The 13,034-nt window shown below is 49.5% G+C and overlaps 1 protein-coding gene and 1 long non-coding RNA gene across 2 annotated transcripts in view; both read left to right on the top strand.

The window, feature by feature from the left end:
- Positions 1-1,546: 1,546 nt before the first annotated feature.
- On the top strand, positions 1,547-3,155 carry LOC128332516 (uncharacterized). Its single transcript, XR_008310674.1, has 3 exons — positions 1,547-1,611; positions 2,673-2,758; positions 3,083-3,155. It is a non-coding gene; the product is annotated as an uncharacterized LOC128332516 (long non-coding RNA).
- A 3,292-nt stretch (positions 3,156-6,447) lies between these two features.
- Positions 6,448-13,034, top strand: part of LOC128332508 (uncharacterized) — a 78,537-nt gene continuing 71,950 nt past the window's right edge. Inside the window, exons 1-2 of the mRNA XM_053266831.1 lie at positions 6,448-6,542; positions 6,633-6,770. The gene's annotated coding sequence lies outside the window, so the exon portion shown is untranslated. The remainder of the gene's footprint in view (positions 6,543-6,632; positions 6,771-13,034) is intronic.

Raw genomic sequence — 13,034 nt, 5'->3', positions numbered from 1 at the left:
TCACCCCTGCCCACTGCTGGAAACTGGCTACTCCGGGTTCCTTCGACACACTCTCTCACTCACTTGTGTCTTTTGTCCTTTTTCCCTCTCAGTGACTTCCAGCCACAGGAGATATATGAAGAGTGCTCCGTGGCCAAAACAAGCAAATGGTCACTGGTAAGGGATGAAAACCCAGTCTGTACATGGCAGGGCTGGGAGGGGGTGGGAGAGACCCCATTTCGAGCTAGAATAGAGGGCGTGTGGTAGAGATCCTGTCTTAGCAGGTTGAAGGGATGCTTTGAGAACTTGTCTGGAAAAGCCATATGCCTTGATATTTGCAGTGGTAGTAGCAGTGAATTGGGTGGGTGGGATGAGTGACAATCCGGGCTCAACTACAAGTGACTCAGGCAAAGGTTGGAGACCCTCGCTATGGAGGAAGCATCATGGGAACTTTTGGGATGGGAAGTGCTGAGAGGGAAGAGGGGTGTGTCTACCTATCTTCCAACCTCGCTCCTTCATTCCGCTCTCCTGCCCCAAATCACTCCCTCCCCCAGGATTCTAGACTTTGATTTTGTTCTGGACAACCAAGCAGAAAACACATCCAGGAAGGGAGCAGTCTGGAGGGGAACTAGAGTGGGAAAGTCTTCTTTGGGGTAGATGGTGCACTCTTTCCCCCCTGCCACTTCTTGGCTCCACATGGCCCCCTTTCTGGTGTCATTGAAAAGGGCCTCAAAACACGGGTCTGCAGCATCAAGTGGCCAATAGCTCTGTCCAGCAAAGAGAAGAACTTAGCTAGGCTTTCCTTAATTAAAGGCACCATTCAAGAAACCACAGTGTCCCATGTAGCAGGAGGCCTGACTCTTCTTCGGGATCCTGACACTCCAAATGTTGTGTAATAGCCATGATCTCACCCAACTCCCAGGAATGGGCGGAAAGCCGGTTTCTGAGGTTCAGTAGATTCTTGGGTTTGGTTCCTCTCTGAGCCCAGTTACACGTTGGTAGACATGGTTTTGAGGTGCTAAGGAGCCACCTCCTGCTTTAAGCTCCTCTGTTAAGAAGGACCTCTTGAAGGAGGGTTGATGTTTGGACCCCAGATGCCCTGGAAAGGTCAAGTGGGCACCAGAGCAACCATTCCTCTCTCCATTCTCATTCACAGAAGTCATTCTCGGACGGCTCCAGGATTCAGACGGTCAACACTGGGAACGAGATCCTGGAAGAAGCACATGCCATCAGTTCCCCGAGGAGGTAGAGTTTCTTCTTGAACTTTTGTGTAGGGAAGGTTTTCTGTTCCCCTGCCAGCCTGGATCTGGGATGGATCCTGTGCCGCTGACTGGCAAGAGGTGCAGGGCAGACAAAAACGACGTCTTCATACATTGTGTAGAAGCATTCACTTTTCCAAGAATGGTGGTGGTGATGTCCGTTAGCTTTAAGGGCACAGAGGATAGCTTCCTGGAGGCCTCCCAGATGGCTGTCCCCTATTGGAAGCAGAGTGCTGGGACAGATGCATCTTTGGTCTGATCCATCAAGGCTCTTCCAAGGTACTCATGCCATTGTATTTTTTCCTGCAGTGTCTTCACGGTTGAGGAGGATGGATGGTTTCTCCAAACTGTGGACACCGAATGGTCTTGTGAGGTAAGGAAACGATTCCAGTCGCTTTTGTGGATGGGCTGGTTGAGGAGTGAGGGGAGATTGCATCTCCACCGTCAGGAGACAGAGCGGGGTCAGATCCAGAAAGGGGAGGAAATCCAGCTGCTGCATGTTGGCCAGAGGATTACAGTGGGAACGTCGTGGCTAGGGAAGGATTCTGCAACCCTCTGCCTCTCCTTCCAATGGCCACCTTTCTGGGTTTGTGTGCTTTGGATTGGAGGCATCAAACGGCTCCCAAGACCCTGAGACGGGTCAGGAGAGGAGAGGGTCTTCCAGGTAGGGAATCTCCAGGTCTCTTGACTGAAGAGGCATTTCTGTAGAGACAATCATGGTCCCCTCAGGTAAAAACAGCCCACAGCAGGAGGGATGGCCCTCACTCTGGACTCAGGGGCCCATCTTGTCTCTCCCTTTGGAAAGGCTGTGCTAACCCTGTTTCTTGGGGAGAGGAGAGAAGAGAAGAGGACATGAAGGGGTGGGATCAAGAAGACTCTCTGGGCCAAACTATTGATGCCAGTGGGTCCCGTTCCTCTTTGTTTCCATTCCCCATGAAAGGAATGCAGAAGAAATGACAAGAAATGACAACAAGCAGTTAGCATTCCATTCTGGAGCTCCCATGCAGTGATGTTTCTGTTAATGGCTGGTTTTGGGGAGGGAAAGAAAGAGATTGCACAGACCTACCTGTCATGTTGTCTTTGGACTAGAGCTCCAGAGTGCAGCCAACTGATTCTGATGGCCCTTTTGAAGGATGGTGGCCAGTTTGCTGACCACAGTAGATCATATCAAAATGGAGGTTCATTGTTGGACATAGGATGAAACCAAATGGCCACAAGCATGTGGTGGCTGTGCCCTGGCACTCCCAACCAGTTAGAATTAGAACACATGGTTGCTTTTTAATAAGGTTTTTTTGTCTTTAAAAAAAATCAAAATAATTTAAAGAAATAAAAATGAACTCAAAGAAAATGTCAGGGGGAAAACTCCCTACGAATCCTAGGCCCTAGGAAGATCAGAGTGAGTACACTCATTGGAAACCTTTGTCTCATATGCAGAGTCCTGACATCCAAGAGGCCAAGATCCCAGAAGACAACACTAGGGATCAGGAGCTGGACGTGGAGAGCTTTGTCAGTTCCCCGAGGTACTCTTTTCTCACCTGGAGGGGCAGCTCCATCGCTCATGGAAGTAGAGGACCTTCCTTAGGAGCCCATGCAATTTTTTGGGGGGGTGGAGGTGGTTAGTTTAGCAAGAAGACAAGGGTGGACAGAAGCTCCGAGCAGCATGGAGGGTTGTTTCCATGGAGACAGGTGTCTCCATGCCCAGCCCGTGGGCTTCCTGAAGGCATCTGGCTTTCCACTCCTGGAAACAGGGTGTTGGGCTGCATGCCTCATTCATCTCATCAAGCAGAGCTCTTTCTAAGCACTCGTGTTCTGATCTCATGTGTCTTCTTTCTTTCTTTTCTTAGCGTCCAGAGGCCAAGCACCGTGTTGAGGAGGCTGCAAAACACCGCTGCTGACCAAGAGCCATCCCTTGGAGAGGTCAGGAAGCCTCAACATCCTTAGAAGGACTGTGGGTTGGGCGTGTGGGTCCCCCGTGTTGGCCAGGAGTAGAGAGCATGTGGAATGGCCCCAGTTTTTGATGCTGCCGGGTGGGCGCCCATCTTCTGACAGTCGTTTGCTTAAAGCTATGGTAAAGGGACAGCCATGCCCTTAACAACACTGCATCCCAATGGTCACACAGTGGGGGTGATAGGATTAAAGAAGATGGCTGCAAGGAGATGGCGGCCATGGCCTTGACGTCCGGTCCAGATCTCACAGTTAAAGGTGGAGCATCCTGTTGCTTTAATGGCAACCATTGAAAAACAGTGAGAAATAAATGAAGAATGAATAAAAATACAAAACAATAAGCAAACTCAACCAAACCAATGAGAAATGAACTAATTGGAAAGGGGAAAGAACTGGGAAAGAAAAAGGAAAGGAGACCCAATTTTGGCATGTTTTTGCACGTGCCTTTAGTGTCCTCACTAAGGAGCCGACTGAAAGCATGAAGTGGACTGGAAGTGGTCTTTTCCAGTCACCAGAGCCATCGGGGCCCCAGCTGAGTGAGGGACCGCAGCATGTCTTGGGGTGGGGGGAGTTGATGCCTTTCCCTTCTGCCATTTGCATGAGTGCGCGAAGGCCTGAAATCAGCCCGACCGACCTTATTGCGAGGAAGGCGGGCATGAGAGAGGAGCTCTTTTGCCATCTCTCCCGCCCACCTCCAGCCAGCACGCCTGGGCTCCAAAGTGGTTTTTAAGAAAACTGAAAATCAGGAAAGCGGGAAGAGTTGTGTCCAGAACGGGACGATCCCCTTCCGGCCCACTTCCTGCGATCAGCTGTGTGTGTGTGTGTGTGTGTGTGTGTGTGTGAGTGCCCTGTTCCCCAGCAGGAGACAGAACATGGAATGGTTCTAGTTCTAGATGCTGCGGGATGGGAGGGATTGTGATTGGTGGGATGGGAGGAAATGCAGCTGAGGCATTGGAAAGGGGGCAAAAATGTGGTGAAAGGCTTTTCTTCTGGGCAGAGATGCCTAATGCCTTTTCTAGCAAGAGGCAGGTCTTATTTTAGAGCCGGATGTCTTCCCAACCGTCCCTTGGGCTTGGTTCCTCTCAGAAGCCTTGCAAGGTCAACGCAAGCCCTGGAACGCTCCCGTTTCTCTTCTCTCTCCTCCCCAGTGCTCCTCTACGGACGAGGACGACACGATGCATGACATCAACAGCATCGAGGATGAGGTGTGGGACTCTCCACCGACCCCCAGTTCGGCCAGGTAGGTACCCTCCTCTCAGCTGAAGGGCCTTAGGAGCCAGTAGGGAGCTGGGGGAGGAGAGCTGGTCTTGTGGTAGCAAGCATGGCTTGTCCCCATAGCTTAGCAGGGTCTGCCCTGGTTGCATATGAATGGGAGACTTGATGTGTGAGCACTCGAAGAGATTCCCCTTAGGGGATGAAGCCGCTCTGGGAAGAGCAGAAGGTTTCAAGTTCCCTCCCTGGCAGCATCTCCAAGATAGGGATGAGAGAGATTACTGCCTGCAACCTTGGAGAAGCCGCTGCCAGTCTGTGAAGACAATACTGAGCTAGATAGACCAATGGTCTGACTCAGTAGATGGCAGTTCCCTATGTTCCCTATGTTCCTATGGGGGGCTTTTAGCACAGTAAGCAGAAGGCTGCAGGGGACAGGGGCAGCTTCCCCCATGTCTGAGCCCCACAGAGGGATGTTTCTTCAAACTTGCTTCCTGAGGACTCTGGAGGGGGAGTTCACCCAAGGAGGCCGATTGGCAGCAGGTGCAAGACAGACACCAGCAAGTCTATTGCTGGCTGTTAGCAGAGGGAGCTCTGAGACCCCCATGCTGTTGGCATGAGCGGGTGTTGGGGAGAAGGAGCAGGGGAGGGCTTCTGTCTCGATGCCCCCTTTGAACACTTCCCAGGGCTTCTCAGTGGGGAACGAAAGGCTGGACTTGGGAGATCTCTGGCCTGATGAAGTTCCCCTGCCAGCCACCTCCCAAAGGAGGCGAGATCCTTGCTTAGCATCTCTTTGGGTGCCCGTGTTCTTCTTCAGCTGGCTGCCATCTCCAACAGGACAGTTCTTGGAGAAGCTTTTCTCTCTCCTCTCCTCTCTCAGGAACATCGACGAAGAGGAAAGAAGAGGACAGCTGGCCCCAGATTGGTTCTCCTCGGTCCATCTGGGAGAGGTAAGGGGTGCAAACCAAGGGTGACTTGACTCCACCCCTCTGCCCCACCTTTCTTGCACTACACAGGATGGCGGCTTGGATGGCAGTCACTGTTCACACGGGAGGTGGGGACTTGCCCTTTCCCCTTGTGGATGTCTTTCCCTTGCAGTTGACCTCATGCACCCTGAGCCAGAGGCAGCACCCTTCAGGCCCAGATGTGGGTGCAGACACCCATGGCACTGGCCTGGCCCTGGGGATTCTCCTGACCCATAACCGTCCCTCGGACTGTGTGCTGAGGCCTGACCCTCCTCTTCTCCTCAGGGGAGAGCAACAAAGAAGATCGGGGACGTCATCCGGTGTGTGGAGTATGCCAGTGAGGTGGAGGAGAGGTTCCCCGAACTCCTGGTGGGCCTAGTCAACAAGATCCTCACCGGCCTGCAGAACACCACCGAGGGAGTCGGGAACCGAGACAGCCAAGACCTGCCTCCTGAGTAAGTCATGGCGGTGGGGAAAGCGGGGCCAGCAAGTCCTCCTTCCAGCACTCTGGGAGGACAGGCTAGGGTCATTTCTCCCATGTCCCACTCTGATGGGTGAGCAGCATTTCTGGCCTCTTGGGGTGACTCTGGCACGGTGGTCCCTTCCCTCAGCTCCACAGGGGAGACCCCAGAATTTGCAGCCCTCTTGGCTCTGCAGAGAGCCTTAAAATGCGTCTGCAGTGTTAAAAAACCAGCTGTGGGGAAAGTCACTTCACCCCTGTGGTCTCCCTCCCATGGTCCAACACAGTCCATCCACCCTTGACACTACACCACCCCGCAAGGAGACACACACTTTGGTGACAGCAACCTTCTCTTCTCTGCAGGGAGACCGCACAGATTGTCCGGACCCTGCTGGAGAGGGTGGCACAGGTGACCCCGGAGAAGACCTGCTGGGAATCCCTGTGCTCTACGCAGAGCTGCCTCCAGGGTGTGGCCCTCTTGGTGAGGTAAGTAGGAGTGAATAGGAGATCTCTCAGGAGGCCTGGGGGCTGGTGTGGTTTGGGTCAGGTCTGCTCTTTCTGGACCTTCCGCCCAGGACTCAGCAGAGTTTTTTGGTGTTTTGCAGGGCTCTCCTCCAGACACGGTCCTCCACAGTGGCCAGGCTGAAGGCATACCTGGCTTCCCTCTTCAGCCTGGACAAAGATCCAGAAGAGCATTCCCTCGCAGAGGTGGCCTTCTTTGTGGAGGTGAGCAGCGTCTTCCTCAGGGTGGGCTTCCCTGAGAGGAGGGTCTGGCCCCAGAGGCTGATGGATGTTTTCCTCCTTTCCCTCTTTTAGCTGCTCCTGAAAGACCAAGACTTTGCTGCCTTAGAGAAGACCTGGACGCTCCTGGTAGCGTGGCTAGTCCACCCCAGCCAGAACATCCGCTACCTGAGCGAAAGGGGACTTCTCCAAATTTATGGCACCCTGAAGGCGGTGAGTGACATCCCTGGGCATGGAGCATCCCTAGGCATGGAGACTCCTCTCTTTGGGGAGCCCTTCCTGAGGCTGGTGCTCCTAGGCATCCCCAGGTGTGATGGGGAGATTTCTCCAGTTGGGTGGATTCAGTCTGGGGAACCCTTGCCACAGGACGAAGGAGAAATCCTTAAGGGAATTCACAGGAATGCATCTCTCAGTAGGAGCCTGATTAACCACGTGCTCCAATGCCGCATTCTCCCCGCTCTTTGTGCCTCTGGGATGGCTTGAGTCATCTCCTCCCCAAGGCAGTGGATGGTGGCCAAGGAGCATCAAACACGGACAGCTCTGTGGTCCGTTTAGCAGTGGGTGGACTAGCATGTGTTTTCAAGGATCCACCTTTTCCCTCCCTAGGCCAAGAAACCCCAGGATTTTAGTGCCGGGATCCTGGCAGGGCTCAGGACCTCCAGTCTGGAAGTCACTTTGGGGGTCCTGGCCTTCATGGAGCGGCTGAGGCAGTGTCCATCAGAACACCACATAGGAAAAAAAGTGCCTTCAGACTGTCCACTCTTCCAACATTTGTTTGATACATTTTTATACATTAATGCCAATTTTTTGGGTGTCAGATACCATCTATACATCATTTTGTAATAATTTTCTTTTAAAGCATAACATGCAATCAATTTTAAATTGTTTAGTTTCGGAAAATTGGAGGGGGGGAAGAGAATAAAAGGAAGCTCGCCTGCAGCAGAAAGTTAGTGAAAGCTGGAGGAAGAGTTTAAAGTTGGCGCTAAAGCTGGAATTAGAGCTGATTAGGAGTAAGACCCTGAGGCTATTCACATGATAGTCCTGGGATGCGGAGGGCGGGCAGTGGGGTAGGCAGAGTCCAACTCATCTTTCCCCCAGATAATTCTTCTGCTTTTCTTCAGGTATACTACCATGCGCTCACATGATCCTCACTGCTCCCAGCAGTGTGGATCTTTGGAGGCTGGGATGACACATCCCAACCTTTGGATATCCCACAATGCATAGTGTGTCGAGCGTGGTGCATTGGGGGATAGGAACATATGAAGCTGCCAGTCAGACCATTGGTCCATCTAGCTCAGTATTGCCTACACAGACTGGCAGCAGCTTCTCCAAGGTTGCAGGCAGGAATCTCTCTCAGTCCTATCTTGGAGATGCTGCCAGGGGGGGAACCTGGAACCTCGATGCTCTTCCCAGAGCGGCTCCATCCCCTGATGGGGAATCTCTTATAGTGCTCACACATCTAATCTCCCATTCAAATGAAACCAAGGCAGACACTGCTCAGCTAAGGGGGGAAGACACGCTTGCTACCACAAGTCCAGCTCTCCTCTCCTCTGAGACGGGCGCTCTAGGCACCCATCTCTGTGTGCACTCAGGCAACAAGCAGCCCGAGCACCCATCTGATCCCAGTGCCGGGGTAAAGGGCACGCTCGCACCCTAAACTTTGTCTAAAGGCCGGGCTTCAAAGTGGGGTTAGGCGGGCCAGTAGCACCGTGAGCCCTAGGGATGCCTGCGCTGCAGACGAGCAGCCTGGGTTAAATTGCTTCTGGGAACCGTCTTCCTGAGAAACATAGCTAGGACAGTGAAGAGGGAAGCAGACGCAGGAGAGAACTGGCCCCCACCCCCACCCCGATCAGTTAAGAGCAGAGAGCTGTAAATCACGGAGCTGGAATTGCATCTGCTTTGCTCGCAGAAGGTCCCAGGTTTGATCCCTGTCGTCTCCTAAATCTGCTTCCTTGCAATTTCACCCCATGGAATTTCTAATCCAATTTCTAATCCAGTCCTCGGGGGCAACAGAGAAAAGCTGCCTGTGACCTTGGAGAGCTGCTTCCAGTCAGAATAGCCAATATTGTGCCAGAAAGCTCTGAGCCAGGCGGACCCAGGGTCTGACTTGGTATAAGGCAACTTCCTATGTTTCTACTGGGGGCAGGACCAGAGTTGTGAAGGCCTGGAAGGATGGTCTTCAAATACCCAGAAGATCATGGAAGGAGGAGGGAGGAGTTCAACAGATGCATCATGACATTTCACAACAGAAACGGAAGAGGAGCAATGTTATATCCATTGTGAAGCACTAAGAAGGACTGTAGAAATGATCAATTCTGAGTGTGTTTTCTCTTATGCAAACTACTTGCCTTCCCTTGGCACATTATAGCTGCTGCACAAGGGTGTGGTCTGGTTTCGTTGCACATCTCGACTGTATGCTAGAACACTAACTCATCATTCGAAGGTCAGGGGTCCTCATATTTGGGTCTCCAGATGATACTGAACTACAACATCCCTGGCCACCATGGCCTTATAGAAGAAGGAACAGACTGGTTCTCTGTTGCTCCTGAGGGCTGGGCTACTACAATCCATGGGTTGAAATGGCAAGGAAGCAGATTTAGGCTAGGCATTAGGAAGAATTTCTTCATTCTGCCTTTGTATGTAGTCCGGAAACTTCAGTTAGTTTACAATGCGGCTGCCAGATTGGTCTCTGGGGCAACCCGGAGAGACCATATGATGCCTGTTTTGAAACAGTTACATTGGCTGCCAATATGTTTCCGGGCAAAATACAAAGTGCTGGTTATTACCTTTAAAGCCCTGAACGGCTTGGGTCCAAGATATCTTAGAGAGCGCCTTCTTTTACATGATCCCCACCGCACGTTAAGGTCATCTGGGGAGGTCCGTCTCCAGTTGTCACCGGTTCGTTTGGTGACGACTCAGAGGCGGGCCTTCTCTGTAGCTGCTACTGGACTGTGGAATACACTCCCAGCAGAAATTGGTAATCTTGATTCTTTGCTGACCTTCAAGAGAGCCCTTAAAACCCATCTGTTTTGCCTGGCCTTTCAGGGATTTTAATCAGTTTTTAATTGTTTTAATGTTAACCTGGTTTTCAGGGTTTTAATTGTTTTGATAGTTTAATTGTTTTTTAAGTTGTTTTAAATTGGTAATTATATTTGTATCTCTGTTTTAATTGTTTTTAATGTTTTCTGTTTTAATTGTAAACCGCCCTGAGCCATTTCGGAAGAGCGGTATAAAAATCAAATCAAATCAAATCAAATCAATCAATAAACAAATAAATAATTGTAAGAGCTGTTCGACAGCGAAGCAGTCTTCCTCATGCAGTGGTAGGCTTTCCTTTGCTGGAGGTTTTCAAACAGAGGCTGGACAGGCATCTGTCAGAGCTGCTGTAGCAGTTTCCTGCACGGAGTAGGGGAATGAAGAACTCTAAGGTACCTTCCAGCTCTGACATTCTACGATCCTGTGATTCCATGGGAGTTGTACATAGGAACATAGGAAGCTGTCTTATACCAAGCCGGACCATTGGTCTGCTTAGCTCACTATTGTCTATACGTGTTGGAGATGGAGTTCCAGTGCATCGACCTTTTGCACCAACTAACCTAATGGCAACTAGGGGCATTGGGATCAGAGGGAGCTAGTCACGGTCTCCTCACCAGTCTCTGCTTGCCTCTACTCTATGAACCCTGCTTTGACTCCTCAGGTACCTCCTGTGGTGAGTCAATCTTCTTTGTTTCCTCCTAGAGAGATGATGGAGACATATCCCCCTTTCTCTCCCTGATTGATTGATTGATTGATTGATTAAGTGCTGTCAAGTCAGTGTCGACTCTTAGCGACCACATAGATAGATTCTCTCCAGGATGATCTGTCTTCAACTTGGCCTTTAAGGTCTCTCAGTGGTGCATCCATTGCTGTCGTGATCAGGTCCATCCACCTTGCTGCTGGCCATTTTCTTCTCTTGCCTTCAGCTTTCCCCAGCATTATGGACTTCTCAAGGGAGCTGAGTTTTCGCATAATGTGTCCAAAGTATGATAGTTTGAGCCTGGTCATTTGTGCCTTGAGTGAAAATTCTGGATTGGTTTGTTCTGTGATCCATTTGTTTATTTTCCTGGCTGTCCATGGTATCCTCAAAAGTCTTCTCCAGCACCAAAGTTCAAAAGTGTCAATACTTTTTCTATCTTGCTTCTTAAAAATCCAGCTTTTGCATCCACAGAGTGTCACGGGAAAAACAATTGTCCAAACTATTCTAATCTCTGTAGGTATAGACACGTCATGGCATCTAAATATCTTTCCCAAGGCCTTTATTACAACTCTGCCAAGTGCTAGTTGAATAAATGATGATGATGATGATGATGATGATGATGATGATGATGATGATGATGATGATGCTTAGTACCGCAAGACCAGGTCTCCTTCTCAAACAACTTCTGGGAATCCAAATTTAAGAAGAATTTAAGAACGCACCTAACTTGGACACTCTCTGCCCTGAAACTTCCCACGTGGACAGTTTGGTGTATTAGCATCATTTTCGGTATTGTGGGCCGCCTCCCCCTATTCAGATTGCAGGTAAGATTTCATTCATTCATTCATTCATTCATTTGATTTTTATACCACCCTTCCAAAAATGGCTCAGGGTGGTTTACACAGAGGAATAATAAATAACTAAATAAGATGGATCCCTGTCCCCGAAGGGAAAACAAAAACAAGTTTTACCACAAGCAAGCATTGTGTAAGACTATGTGTAAGACAAATCATATGATATTTATTTAGACTGCCTTCCTGCCTTCCTACTGTCCAGCACCCTCTTGCCATTTTAAGCAAATCCAGACTCACAGTTTCATCAAAAATGTCCAGGTTTTCAGTTTTAAACATTTTCCCCCTCCGTTTCAAAACACTTAGGACTTGACTGTGAATATAGGAACTTAGGAACATCGGAAGCTGCTCTATATTGAGTCAGGCCCTTGGTCCATCTAGCTCAGTATTGTCTACACAGACTGGCAGCAGCTTTTCCAAGGTTACAGGCAAGGGTTTCGTATGCTTTGGTAGTTTGTTGGTTCAATAAAAAAAATCTTGTCCTAAAAAATAAAATAAAAAATCTTGTCCTAAAATCTTGTCCTAAAAATAAAAAAAAATCTTGTCCTGTCTTGGAGATGCTGCCAGGGAGGGAATGTGGAACCTTCTGCATGCAGTTTTCAAACATTATTCCCTAAAGGAGCATTTTATTGTCCCTTGGACTGTGTTAGGGATGGGGCTGTATTTCAGTGGTAGAGTATCAGCTTAAAGATGCTGAAGGTCCCAGGTTCCATCCCTGGCATCTACAGGGAGAGCTGGGGAAAACTCTTGCCTGAAACTCTGGAGTGCCACTGCCAGACAGAACAGACAATATTGAGATAGATTGGGGTTCCCAACAGGGGGTACTAGTACCCCTAGGGGTACTTCAAAGGCTATCGGAAGAGCCAGCGTGGTGTAGTGGTTAGAGTGCTGGACTAGGACCGGGGAGACTTGAGTTCAAATCCCCATTCAGCCAGGAGACTAGCTGGGTGACTCTGGGCCAGTCGCTTCTCCCTCAGCCTAACTTACTTCACAGGGTTGTTGCAAAGAGAAACTTAAGTATGTAGTACACTGCTTTGGGCTCCTTGGAGGAAGAGAAGGATATAAATGTTAATCATCATCATCATCATCATCATCATCATTATTATTATTTATTATTATTATTATTACAAGACAGGTCCCACCAGAGGAGCCAGACAAAGAGTGCCTCTCCCGTCAACAATATGGTGAGACGTAACTTTAATAAATTTATACCGGATTGGTCATCGCCCGGGTCAACAAGGACTGCGCCAGGTGCTATAGTCCCTGGACATCTGGTGGCAAGTGGGCTACAGGACACAGGATCTTCAGTTGAGCAACCAGGGCTGGAGACAGCAAAGCTACTGGAAGAAACGTCGCTTAACCGAAAAAAATATACAAAAGATGCCAACAAGGAAATAATGATCTGCTATTACAAGTCTAGTCCAACTTGAAGAGGTTATTTAAAAAGAATGTACCAAATTTGGAAAGAGAAGCATCCAGATACAGAAATAATAGAAAAAAGGCTAGCAGACCAGAGAAGATTCAGAATAAGAAATAAAGTATTCACAGGAGTTGAGCTGGAAGAACTGCAAAGAGCAACACAGGCTCAAGATATGGAAGAAGAATTACCACCAACTGAAGCAGTTGCTCAGGCACAGATGGAGGAGGTGTTGGAAATAGAGGATACCACCGTTGCTGAAGTATTTCAAATCAAAACCAGGCAACCTCCCCTTTGCCTTCACCTCAAAAACCCAAATGCCGTTTAACAGAAAAGCAAGAAGAACTAAAGCAAAAAATAACTGAGCACTTGAAGCAAACAACCACCAGAGTTCGACTTCCCGCTCTAAAAACAGTTGCCAAAAAACAACTTGCTCAGGCATTAAAAGATGTCAATGCTGCACTTGCAGAAAT

Source organism: Hemicordylus capensis, chromosome 7 (genome assembly GCF_027244095.1).
Source record: "Hemicordylus capensis ecotype Gifberg chromosome 7, rHemCap1.1.pri, whole genome shotgun sequence".
Taxonomy (NCBI): Eukaryota; Metazoa; Chordata; class Lepidosauria; order Squamata; family Cordylidae; genus Hemicordylus; species Hemicordylus capensis.
Note: the sequence above shows the minus strand (reverse complement) of the source record. Positions and strands in the feature narration are given on the sequence as shown.